Here is a 10,832-nt window from a genome sequence, read left to right on the forward strand (position 1 = left end):
CATCAGACCTGCAAAAAATTTTGGTTAGCTTTTGTTTAGAATTATTACGTACCTTAAGGTAACCAGGAGACGTTCCGCTGGTGGAATGGCTCTACGGAGCTGTGTGTCCTGTCTCCGGATGGCTCCTTGGACACGATCAAGCAAATCCCGGAAAGAGTCTTGTGACATCCTGGTATATTCTGGGAATTTTTCTGGGTTCTCATTGAGCTCGCCATACAGGGTGTGATATGTACCACGGCTCTCCCGCAGTTCTACAATGGGGTGTTGCCAAAACCGCGTACGCCTTGTCCTTCTCTGTCTTTCCCGGTTTCGGTGTTGCTCCCAAGCAAACGCACATGCCAGAAAAATCTTGATGCTCAGATCCAGTTTAAAGTAATAGCTATCCATGTGAAGATCCATCTTCTCACAGGACACAGGAGCAAAATCTGAAGATTTCAGCTGTCCTAGGGTCTATATATAGATTTCACATAATACACGCCCTCTGTAGTCCCATTGGCTGGTTCTTGCATCTAGAATTTTTCTCTGGTGAAATTTTGCGCCATGCGCACAAAAAACGCAAACGCATAGAAAACGCAAGCAAAAGCATGTAAACGCTGCGTTTTAATGACGCATGCGGTAACCGTAAGCGTTTTAAAAATGCTGCGTTTACACGCGTTTTCATGCGTTTTTCGTGTCCTTGCGTTTGCGGATTAAACGCTGCAGATTCAAACGCTAATGTGAAAGTAGCCTAACACAGGACCTTGATAAAACTAAGGGAAGGGGGGGGGGACTGGTAAGAATCCTTTGCCACAAGAGAGACTATTTGAAACTGCCTATATATGAGTCATTATTGTAGACATTAAGTCAGCATTTTTTTTTTACCACTAGGATGAGCGATCCAACTTAAGCTTAGCTGGGAGAAAAATTAAAGGCCTAAAAGGCGATCCCACTACCATATGCAAATAAATGAGGGAACAACAGGAGATCTTCTTAGGCTACGTTCACATTTGCGGCCAGCGCCGCAGCGTCGGGCGCCGCAGCGGCGCCGCATGCGTCATGCGCCCCTATATTTAACATGGGGGCGCATGGACATGCGGCGCACTTGCGTTTTGCGCCGCATGCGTCGCTGCGGCGCCCGCGTCCAGGCGCAGAGGACGCAGCAAGTTGCATTTTTGCTGCGTCCAAATTCAATGAAAAAAACGACGCATGCGGCGCAAAACGCAGCGTTGTGCATGCGTTTTGCTGCGTTTTTGTTTGCGTTGTGCGCTGCGGCGCCGACGCTGCGGCGCACAACGCAAATGTGAACGTAGCCTTAGTGACATTTGTACACTCAGACTGCAATGGGACAGGAGCCCTCCTCTCTAGCTAGAGGAAAGAAAGTTTCTTCTCATCACAGAGGGTGATTATCTACTGAGAACTGTAAGAGCCCCGGATACAGATTCTTTATTGTAGGAGCCCTGACTGCTGTAAGATTAGTGAGAGTATGGGATCCTCTGTCACAAGATGCTGTACTGTTGATTCACAATAAAGTACAAAGAAGGCCGTGATTCCTTCCCTGATAAACGTAATAATACAGATTATGGGTATAGAAACTGTTAACAGGATGTTGATCAAGGAAATTAGTCCGATTGCCGGAATCAGGAAGGTTTCTTTCCTCCAACATGATTAGCATCTACCTCGTGGGTTTCCTACTCCTGAAACAGTAGTATGTCATGTTTTAGGATGAACTTAATAGACATATGTCTCCCTTCAACCATAAATATGAAAGAGTCCTGACTTTTGCCCTTAAGGGCAGCAGTTGAATTGAAACTCCTGTTCCAAAACAGAAGAAATACTAAAATACTAGGCCAATCCATGCATAGTTGTTCCTTTGGCTAAGCCCACTTGCAAAGAATGAAGCAAAGGAAGCTGGATCTGGGTCCAGAAACACCAGGACTCTATAACTGGAGTTGAAGCCAGAGACAAAGTGTGAAGTGGTAGGTCAGTGACACAAGGTACAAGGCATGTTGCCTGCGTCCCTAGGCACGAGGACCAAACCAGAGGCACGTTGAGGGCTGTCCCACACGTCCAGATAATTCCGGTACCGGAATAAATCGGTACCGGAGTTATCCGTGTCCGTGTGCCTGGGAACTCACGGAGGCCATACCTGCGGCACACGTGTGCCGCCCGTATGGCGAGTGGGTACCACACGGAGCGTGTGGTACCCACTCTGCATGGTGCTGAAGCTGCGATTCATATCATCCCTGCAGCAACGTTTGCTGCAGGGAAAATATGAAGAATAGTGTTTAAAATAAAGATCCATGTGTCCGCCGCCCCCCCACCCCCTGTGCGCCCCCCCCCGCTGGTCAGAAAATACTCACCCGGATCCCCCGTCGGCAGTCGCTCCTTCCTGGTCTGGCCGCCTCTTACTGTATGCGGTCACGTGGGGCCGCTCATTTACACTCATGAATAGGCGGCTCCGCCCCTATTGGAGGTGGAGCCACATATTCATGAGTGTAATCGGCCGCATACAGTAGGAGGCGCGGCCAGACCAGGAAGGAGCGACTGCCGACGGGGGACCCGGATAAGTATTTTCTGACCAGCGGGGGGGGCGCACAGGGGGTGGGGGGGCGGCGGACACATGGATCTTTAGTTTAAACACTATCATTCATATTTTCTCTGTAGCAAACGGTGCTACAGGGAAGATATGAATACCGGCTTCAGCACCATGTGGGGGGGACAGCGCTTACTGTAGCGCTGTCTCCGGCACGCCACACGGACCCCAGACGGAGAATGTCCGTGTGAGGTGCGTGTTTTACACGGACCCATTGACTCTATTGGGTCCGTGTAATCCGTGCGCTCCCACGAACACTGACATGTCTCCGTGTTTGGCACACGGAGACACGGTCCGCACACGGTCCGCACAAAATCAATGACATCTGAACAGATGCATTGATTTTTATGGGTCTACGTGTGTCAGTGTCTCCGGTACGGGAGGAAACTGTCACCTCACGTACCGGAGCCACTGACGTGTGAAACCGGCCTGAGAAAAATGAATGACGCGCACTCTGTTGTAATCATGAGGTGCAGGCTGAACCTGGACTAAGTCCAGAGGTCATACAGGTGAGAGAAGCAGCCGCATTCAAAAAAAGGTTTTATGTGATTCAGTTTGCAAGTAAAAAAGTTTAAAGTTTATTGAACATTCACCACAGGAAAATATTATCACAATGAAGTGCCAAAGTAAGGTAACTTTTCAACCCAATTCCTGGGTCTTTATCAAACCTCACTTGCGGAATTGAGAGAGAATAAATCAGGTTTATGGAAGACAGAAGTCCCAGCCGGAGCTTACTGTGTTTGTTCTGGCAGGCTATGTGCCTTTTACCTCTGGCTTTGTGCCTTTTACCTCTGGCTTTGTGCCTTTTGCCTCTGCCTTTGTGTCTTGTGCATTGTGATGCTAGCATCTCCTGAGGAAGAAGTCATAGTGACTTTGAAACCCGTTGAGAATAAACCATCATCTTTATCTCCAGTACGCCTGGACATTCATTTCTACAGCAGCGCAAATGATCTCCACAAAAACCTTAATTTAAATATCCTGAATCGGTCACTAGTTTGACCAGTGGATCTGCGACAGCTGGTAAACTCTGAGGAGTTTTTTTCATGCTATATTTATTGGAAACATCAGGTGAATGCAATCTCATTTATATCTTGAAATCACCATCGCATAAGACGCTATTGCGCTTTTCTTTCCTGCAGTGTCTTAGACATCTAATATATAATTGCCTAGAATACTACTTCCTGCAATTTGTGCCAACTTCCGTGGCTTTGTCCGGAGCTAATGTCCGAAGATAATGTCCGGAGCTAATGTCCGGAGCTAATGTCCGGAGCTAATGTCCGGAGCTAATGTCCGGAGATAAGTGACGTCACCAGTGTCCAACACCCAGGCAGAGCACAGTGGCCCCAGGCAGAGCACAGGGGCCCCAGGCAGAACATGGGGCCCCAGGCAGAGCACAGGGGCCCCAGGCAGAGCACAGGGGCCCCAGGCAGCATATGGGGCCCCAGGCAGAGCACAGGGGCCCCAGGCAGCATATGGGGCCCCAGGCAGAGCACAGTGGCCCCAGGCAGAGCACACACCAAATCGGAGGCCGAGGGGCCCCGCCAACCAAATCGGAGGCCGAGGAGCCCCGCCCACCAAATCGAAGGTCGAGGGGCCCCGCCCACGAAAGCGGAGGCCGAGGGTCCCCGCACACCATATCGGAGGCAGAGGGACCCCGCACACCAAATCGGAGGCCGAGGGGCCCCGCCCACAAAAGCGGAGGCCGAGGGTCCCCGACCACCAAATCGGAGGCCGAGGGTCCCTGCCCACCAAATCGGAGGCCGAGGGTCCCCGCCCACCAAATCGGAGGCCGAGGGTCCCCGCCCACCAAATCGGAGGCCGAGGGTCCCCGCCCACCAAATCGGAGGCCGAGGGTCCCCGCCCACCAAATCGGAGGCCGGGGGTCCCGCCCTCCAAATCGGAGGCCGAGGGGCCCCGCCCACCACATCGGAGGCTGAGGGGCCCCGCCCACCAAATCGGAGGCCGAGGGTCCCCGCCCACCAAATCGGCCGAGGGTCCCTGCCCACCAAATCGGAGGCCGAGGGTCCACACCATCCAAATCGGAGGCCGAGGGGCCCCGCCCACCAAATCGGAGGCCGACGGGCCCCACCCACCAAAGCGGAGGCCGAGGGTCCCCGCCCACCAAATCGGAGGCCGAGGGTCCCCGCCCACCAAATCGGAGGCCGAGGGTCCCCGCCCACCAAGGGGCCCCACCAACCAAATCGGAGGCCGAGGAGCCCCGCCCACCAAATCGAAGGTCGAGGGGCCCCGCCCACGAAAGCGGAGGCCGAGGGTCCCCGCACACCAAATCGGAGGCAGAGGGACCCCGCCCACCAAATCGGAGGCCGAGGGGCCCCGCCCACAAAAGCGGAGGCCGAGGGTCCCCGACCACCAAATCGGAGGCCGAGGGTCCCTGCCCACCAAATCGGAGGCCGAGGGTCCCCGCCCACCAAATCGGAGGCCGAGGGTCCCCGCCCACCAAATCGGAGGCCGAGGGTCCCCGCCCACCAAATCGGAGGCCGAGAGTCCCCGCCCACCAAATCGGAGGCTGAGGGGCCCCGCCACCAAATCGGAGGCCGAGGGGCTTCGCCAACCAAATCGGAGGCCGAGGAGCCCCGCCCACCAAATCAAAGGCCGAGCGGCCCCGCCCACCAAAGCGGAGGCCGAGGGGCCTGGCCCCGCCCACCAAAGCGGAGGCCGAGGGGCCCCGCCCACCACATCGGAGGCCGAGGGGCCCCGCCCACCAAATCGGAGGCCGAGGGTCCCCGCCCACCAAATCGGAGGCCGAGGGTCCCCGCCCACCAAATCGGAGGCCGAGAGTCCCCGCCCACCAAATCGGAGGATAAGGGGCCCCGCCAACCAAATCGGAGGCCGAGGGGCCCCGCCAACCAAATCGGAGGCCGAGGAGCCCAGCCCAACAAATCGAAGGCCGAGCGGCCCCGCCCACCAAAGCGGAGGCTGAGGGGCCCGGCCCCGCCCACCAAAGCGGAGGCCGAGGGGCCCCGACCACCACATCGGAGGCCGAGGGGCCCCGCCCACCAAATCGGAGGCCGAGGGTCCCCGCCCACCAAATCGGAGGCCGAGGGTCCCCGCCCACCAAATTGGAGGCCGAGGGTCCCCGCCCACCAAATCGGAGGCCGAGGAGCCCCGCCTACCAAATCGGAGGCCGAGGGTCCCCGCCCACCAAATTGGAGGCCGAGGGTCCCCGCCCACCAAATCGGAGGCCGAGGAGCCCCGCCCACCAAAGCGGAGGCCGAGGGTCCCCGACCACCAAATCGGAGGCCGAGGGTCCCTGCCCACCAAATCGGAGCCTGAGGGTCCCCGCCCACCAAATCGGAGGCCGAGGGTCCCCACCCACCAAATCGGAGGCCGAGAGTCCCCGCCCACCAAATCGGAGGCCGAGGGGCCCCGCCAACCAAATCGGAGGCCGAGGGGCCCCGCCAACCAAATCGGAGGCCGAGGGGCCCCGCCCACCAAATCGAAGGCAGAGCGGCCCCGCTCTCCAAAGCAGAGGCCGAGGGGCCCGGCCCCGCCCACCAAAGCGGAGGCCGAGGGGCCCCGCCCACCACATCAGAGGCCGAGGGGCCCCGCCCACCAAATCGGAGGCCGAGGGGCCCCGCCAACCAAATCGGAGGCCGAGGGGCCCCGCCCACCAAATCGGAGGCTGAGGGTCCCCACCCACCAAATCGGAGGCCGAGAGTCCCCGCCCACCAAATCGGAGGATAAGGGGCCCCGCCAACCAAATCGGAGGCCGAGGAGCCCCGCCAACCAAATCGGAGGCCGAGGAGCCCCGCCCAACAAATCGAAGGCCGAGCGGCCCCGCCCACCAAAGCGGAGGCCGAGGGGCCCGGCCCCGCCCACCAAAGCGGAGGCCGAGGGGCCCCGACCACCACATCGGAGGCCGAGGGGCCCCGCCCACCAAATCGGAGGCCGAGGGTCCCCCCCACCAAATCGGAGGCCGAGGGTCCCCCCCACCAAATCGGAGGCCGAGGGTCCCCGCCCACCAAATTGGAGGCCGAGGGTCCCCGCCCACCAAATCGGAGGCCGAGGGGCCCCGCCTACCAAATCGGAGGCCGAGGGTCCCCGCCCACCAAATCGGAGGCCGAGGGGCCCCACCCACCAAATCGGAGGCCGAGGGGCCCCGCCCACCAAATCGGAGGCCGAGGGTCCCCGCCCACCAAATCGGAGGCCGAGGGTCCCCGCCCACCAAATCGGAGGCCGAGGGTCCCCGCCCACCAAATCGGAGGCCGAGGGGCCCGGCCCCGCCCACCAAAGCGGAGGCCGAGGGGCCCCGCCCACCAAATCGGAGGCCGAGGGTCCCCGCCCACCAAATCGGAGGCCGAGGGTCCCCGCCCACCAAATCGGAGGCCGAGGGTCCCCGCCCACCAAATCGGAGGCCGAGGGTCCCCGCCCACCAAATCAGAGGCCGAGGGGCCCCGCCCACCAAATCGGAGGCCGGGGGTCCCCGCCCACCAAATCGGAGGCCGACGGGCCCCACCCACCACATCGGAGGCCGATGGGCCCCGCCCACCAAATCGGAGGCCGAGGGTCCCCGCCCACCAAATCGGAGGCTGAGGGTCCCCGCCCACCAAAGCGGAGGCCGAGGGTCCCCGCCCACCAAATCGGAGGCCGAGGGTCCACACCAACCAAATCGGAGGCCGAGGGGCCCGCCCACCAAATCGAAGACCGAGGGGCCCCACCCACCAAAGCGGAGGCCGAGGTTCCCCGCACACCAAATCGGAGGCAGAGGGACCCCGCCCACCAAATCGGAGGCCGAGGGGCCCCGCCCACCAAAGCGGAGGCCGAGGGTCCCCGCCCACCAAATCGGAGGCCGAGGGTCCCCGCCCACCAAATCGGAGGCCGAGGGGCCCCGCCAACCAAATCGGAGGCCGAGGGGCCCCACCCACCAAATCGGAGGCCGAGGGGCCCCGCCCACCAAATTGGAGGCCGAGGGGCCCCACCCACCAAATCGGAGGCCGAGGGTCCCCGCCCACCAAATCGGAGGATAAGGGGCCCCGCCCACCAAATCGGAGGCCGAGGGGCCCCACCAACCAAATCGGAGGCCGAGGAGCCCCGCCCACCAAATCGAAGGCCGAGCGGCCCTGCCCACCAAAGCGGAGGCAGAGGGACCCCGCCCACCAAATCGGAGGCCGTGGGGCCCCGCCAACCAAAGCGGAGGCCGAGGGTCCCCGCCCACCAAATCGGAGGCAGAGGGACCCCGCCCACCAAATCGGAGGCCAAGGGTCCCCGCCCACCAAAGCGGAGGCCGAGGGTCCCCGCCCACCAAATCGGAGGTCGAGGGTCCCCGCCCACCAAATCGGAGGCCGAGGGTCCCCGCCCACCAAATCGGAGGCCGGTCCCCGCCCACCAAATCGGAGGCCGAGGGTCCCCACCCACCAAATCGGAGGACGAGGGGCCCCACCAACCAAATCGGAGGCCGAGGAGCCCCGCCCACCAAAAGTAAGTGCGGCCCCAAAAGTAAGTGCGCCCCCGGGTGCAAAAGTAAGTGCGCCCCCGGGTGCAAAAGTAAGTGCGCCCCCGGGTGCAAAAGTAAGTGCGCCCCCGGGTGCAAAAGTAAGTGCGCCCCCGGGTGCAAAAGTAAGTGCGCCCCCGGGTGCAAAAGTAAGCATGCCCCCGGCCCCGGGTGCAAAAGTAAGCGCGCCCCCGGCCCCGGGTGCAAAAGTAAGCGCGCCCCCCCAGTCCCGTGTGTGAAAAGTGCTGCTGTAAAGCTGGTAGCGCTGTTCAAGCACCATGTGTTTCCTTCAGGAAATGCCCATCTAATATATAATTGCCTAGAATACTACTTCCTGCAATTTGTGCCAACTTCCGTGGCTTTGTCCGGAGCTAATGTCCGGAGCTAATGTCCGGAGCTAATGTCCGGAGCTAATGTCCGGAGATAAGTGACGTCACCAGTGTCCTACACCCAGGCAGAGCACAGGGGCCCCAGGCAGCATATGGGGCCCCAGGCAGAGCACAGTGGCCCCAGGCAGAGCACAGGGGCCCCAGGCAGCATATGGGGCCCCAGGCAGAGCACAGTGGTCCCAGGCAGAGCACAGGGGCCCCAGGCAGCCTATGGGGCCCCAGGCAGAGCACAGGAGCCCCAGGCAGAGCACAGGGGCCCCAGGCAGCATATGGGGCCCCAGGCAGAGCACAGGGGCCCCAGGCAGCATATGGGGCCCCAGGCAGAGCACAGTGGCCCCAGGCAGAGCACAGGGGCCCCAGGCAGAACATGGGGCCCCAGGCAGAGCACAAGGGCCCCAGGCAGAGCACAGGGGCCCCAGGCAGCATATGGGGCCCCAGGCAGAGCACAGGGGCCGCAGGCAGAGCACAGGGGCCCCAGGCAGCATATGGGGCCCCAGGCAGAGCACAGGGGCCCCAGGCAGCATATGGGTTCCCAGGCAGAGCACAGGGGCCCCAGGCAGAACATGGGGCCCCAGGCAGAGCACAGGGGCCCCAGGCAGAGCACAGGGGCCCCAGGCAGCATATGGGGCCCCAGGCAGAGCACAGGGGCCCCAGGCAGCATATGGGGCCCCAGGCAGAGCACAGTGGCCCCAGGCAGCATATGGGGCCCCAGGCAGAGCACAGTGGCCCCAGGCAGAGCACAGGGGCCCCAGGCAGCATATGGGGCCCCAGGCAGAGCACAGTGGTCCCAGGCAGAGCACAGGGGCCCCAGGCAGCTTATGGGGCCCCAGGCAGAGCACAGTGGCCCCAGGCAGAACATGGTGCCCCAGGCAGAGCACAGTGGCCCCAGGCAGAGCACAGGGGCCCCAGGCAGAACATGGGGCCCCAGGCAGAGCACAGGGGCCCCAGGCAGAGCACAGGGGCCCCAGGCAGCATATGGGGCCCCAGGCAGAGCACAGGGGCCCCAGGCAGCATATGGGGCCCCAGGCAGAGCACAGTGGCCCCAGGCAGAGCACAGGGGCCCCAGGCAGCATATGGGGCCCCAGGCAGAGCACAGTGGTCCCAGGCAGAGCACAGGGGCCCCAGGCAGCCTATGGGGCCCCAGGCAGAGCACAGTGGCCCCAGGCAGAACATGGGGCCCCAGGCAGAGCACAGGGGCCCCAGGCAGAGCACAGGGGCCCCAGGCAGCATATGGGGCCCCAGGCAGAGCACAATGGTCCCAGGTAGAGCACAGGGGCCCCAGGCAGCCTATGGGGCCCCAGGCAGAGCACAGGGGCCCCAGGCAGCATATGGGGCCCCAGGCAGAGCACAGGGGCCCCAGGCAGCATATGGGGCCCCAGGCAGAGCACAGCGATATTTTGGACCACTGTGTGGTGTTTCAGACCCCCTGTGTGATGTCTGGGGCCCTGTTCTTAAGTATATTAAAGATTAAAGTAACGTTTATTAAAGTATATTATAGATCAAATTTGACTCGTTTATGAGCACCATTGAGTGATATACTCAAGAATGACATAATTTTTCAACATTTTATGGTTTCAAACTGTAAACACTCAGAGTTTTTTTTACTTCAACCAGAAAACCTTAACGGTTCATAAAAAACTTGACTGTTCAGGATATGATAAAAGTCATAGTATTCTGAATCTTTAACTTATAAAGATACCTTTACATGGGGTGATTATTGGTTCCAGAGAGGCTTTCGGCCGATAATCGTAGACATGGCTGGTGACAGGACAATACAATATAAACGTTCAAAGGTAAACACTGATAACATTAAAATCTAATATATAATTGCCTAGAATACTACTTCCGGCAATTTGTGCCAACTTCCGTGGCTTTGTCCGGAGATAATGTCCGGAGATAAGTGACGTCATCAGCGTCCTACACCCGCTCAGGGTGGACAAAGATATATGCCTTCGTGGTGCGCGGCACTTTTCTGATTGGTTGCCGCCTGCCGCGAGCGACCAATCAGAAATGTGCCGTACTGTCAAGAATTGTCAAGAGCTGGTGAGTGCAGCCATTTTTTGTTCTTTCTTACTATTATTTATTAATTGTATTATTCTTACATTTGAATAAATAAAGTACATATGGATTCTAGACTCCCGATTCTTTAGAATCAGGCTGCCATCTAGTCTAATACATAATTGCCTAGAATACTACTTCCTGCAATTTGTGCCAACTTCCGTGGCTTTGTCCGGAGCTATTGTCCGGAGCTATTGTCCGGAGCTATTGTCCGGAGCTAATGTCCGGAGATAAGTGACGTCACCAGTGTCCTACACCCAGGCAGAGCACAGTGGCCCCAGGCAGAGCACAGGGGCCCCAGGCAGAACATGGGGCCCCAGGCAGAGCACAGGGGCCCCAGGCAGAGCACAGGGGCCCCAGG

The sequence above is a fragment of the Ranitomeya variabilis genome, chromosome 5, assembly GCF_051348905.1.
Source record: "Ranitomeya variabilis isolate aRanVar5 chromosome 5, aRanVar5.hap1, whole genome shotgun sequence".
NCBI lineage: Eukaryota > Metazoa > Chordata > Amphibia > Anura > Dendrobatidae > Ranitomeya > Ranitomeya variabilis.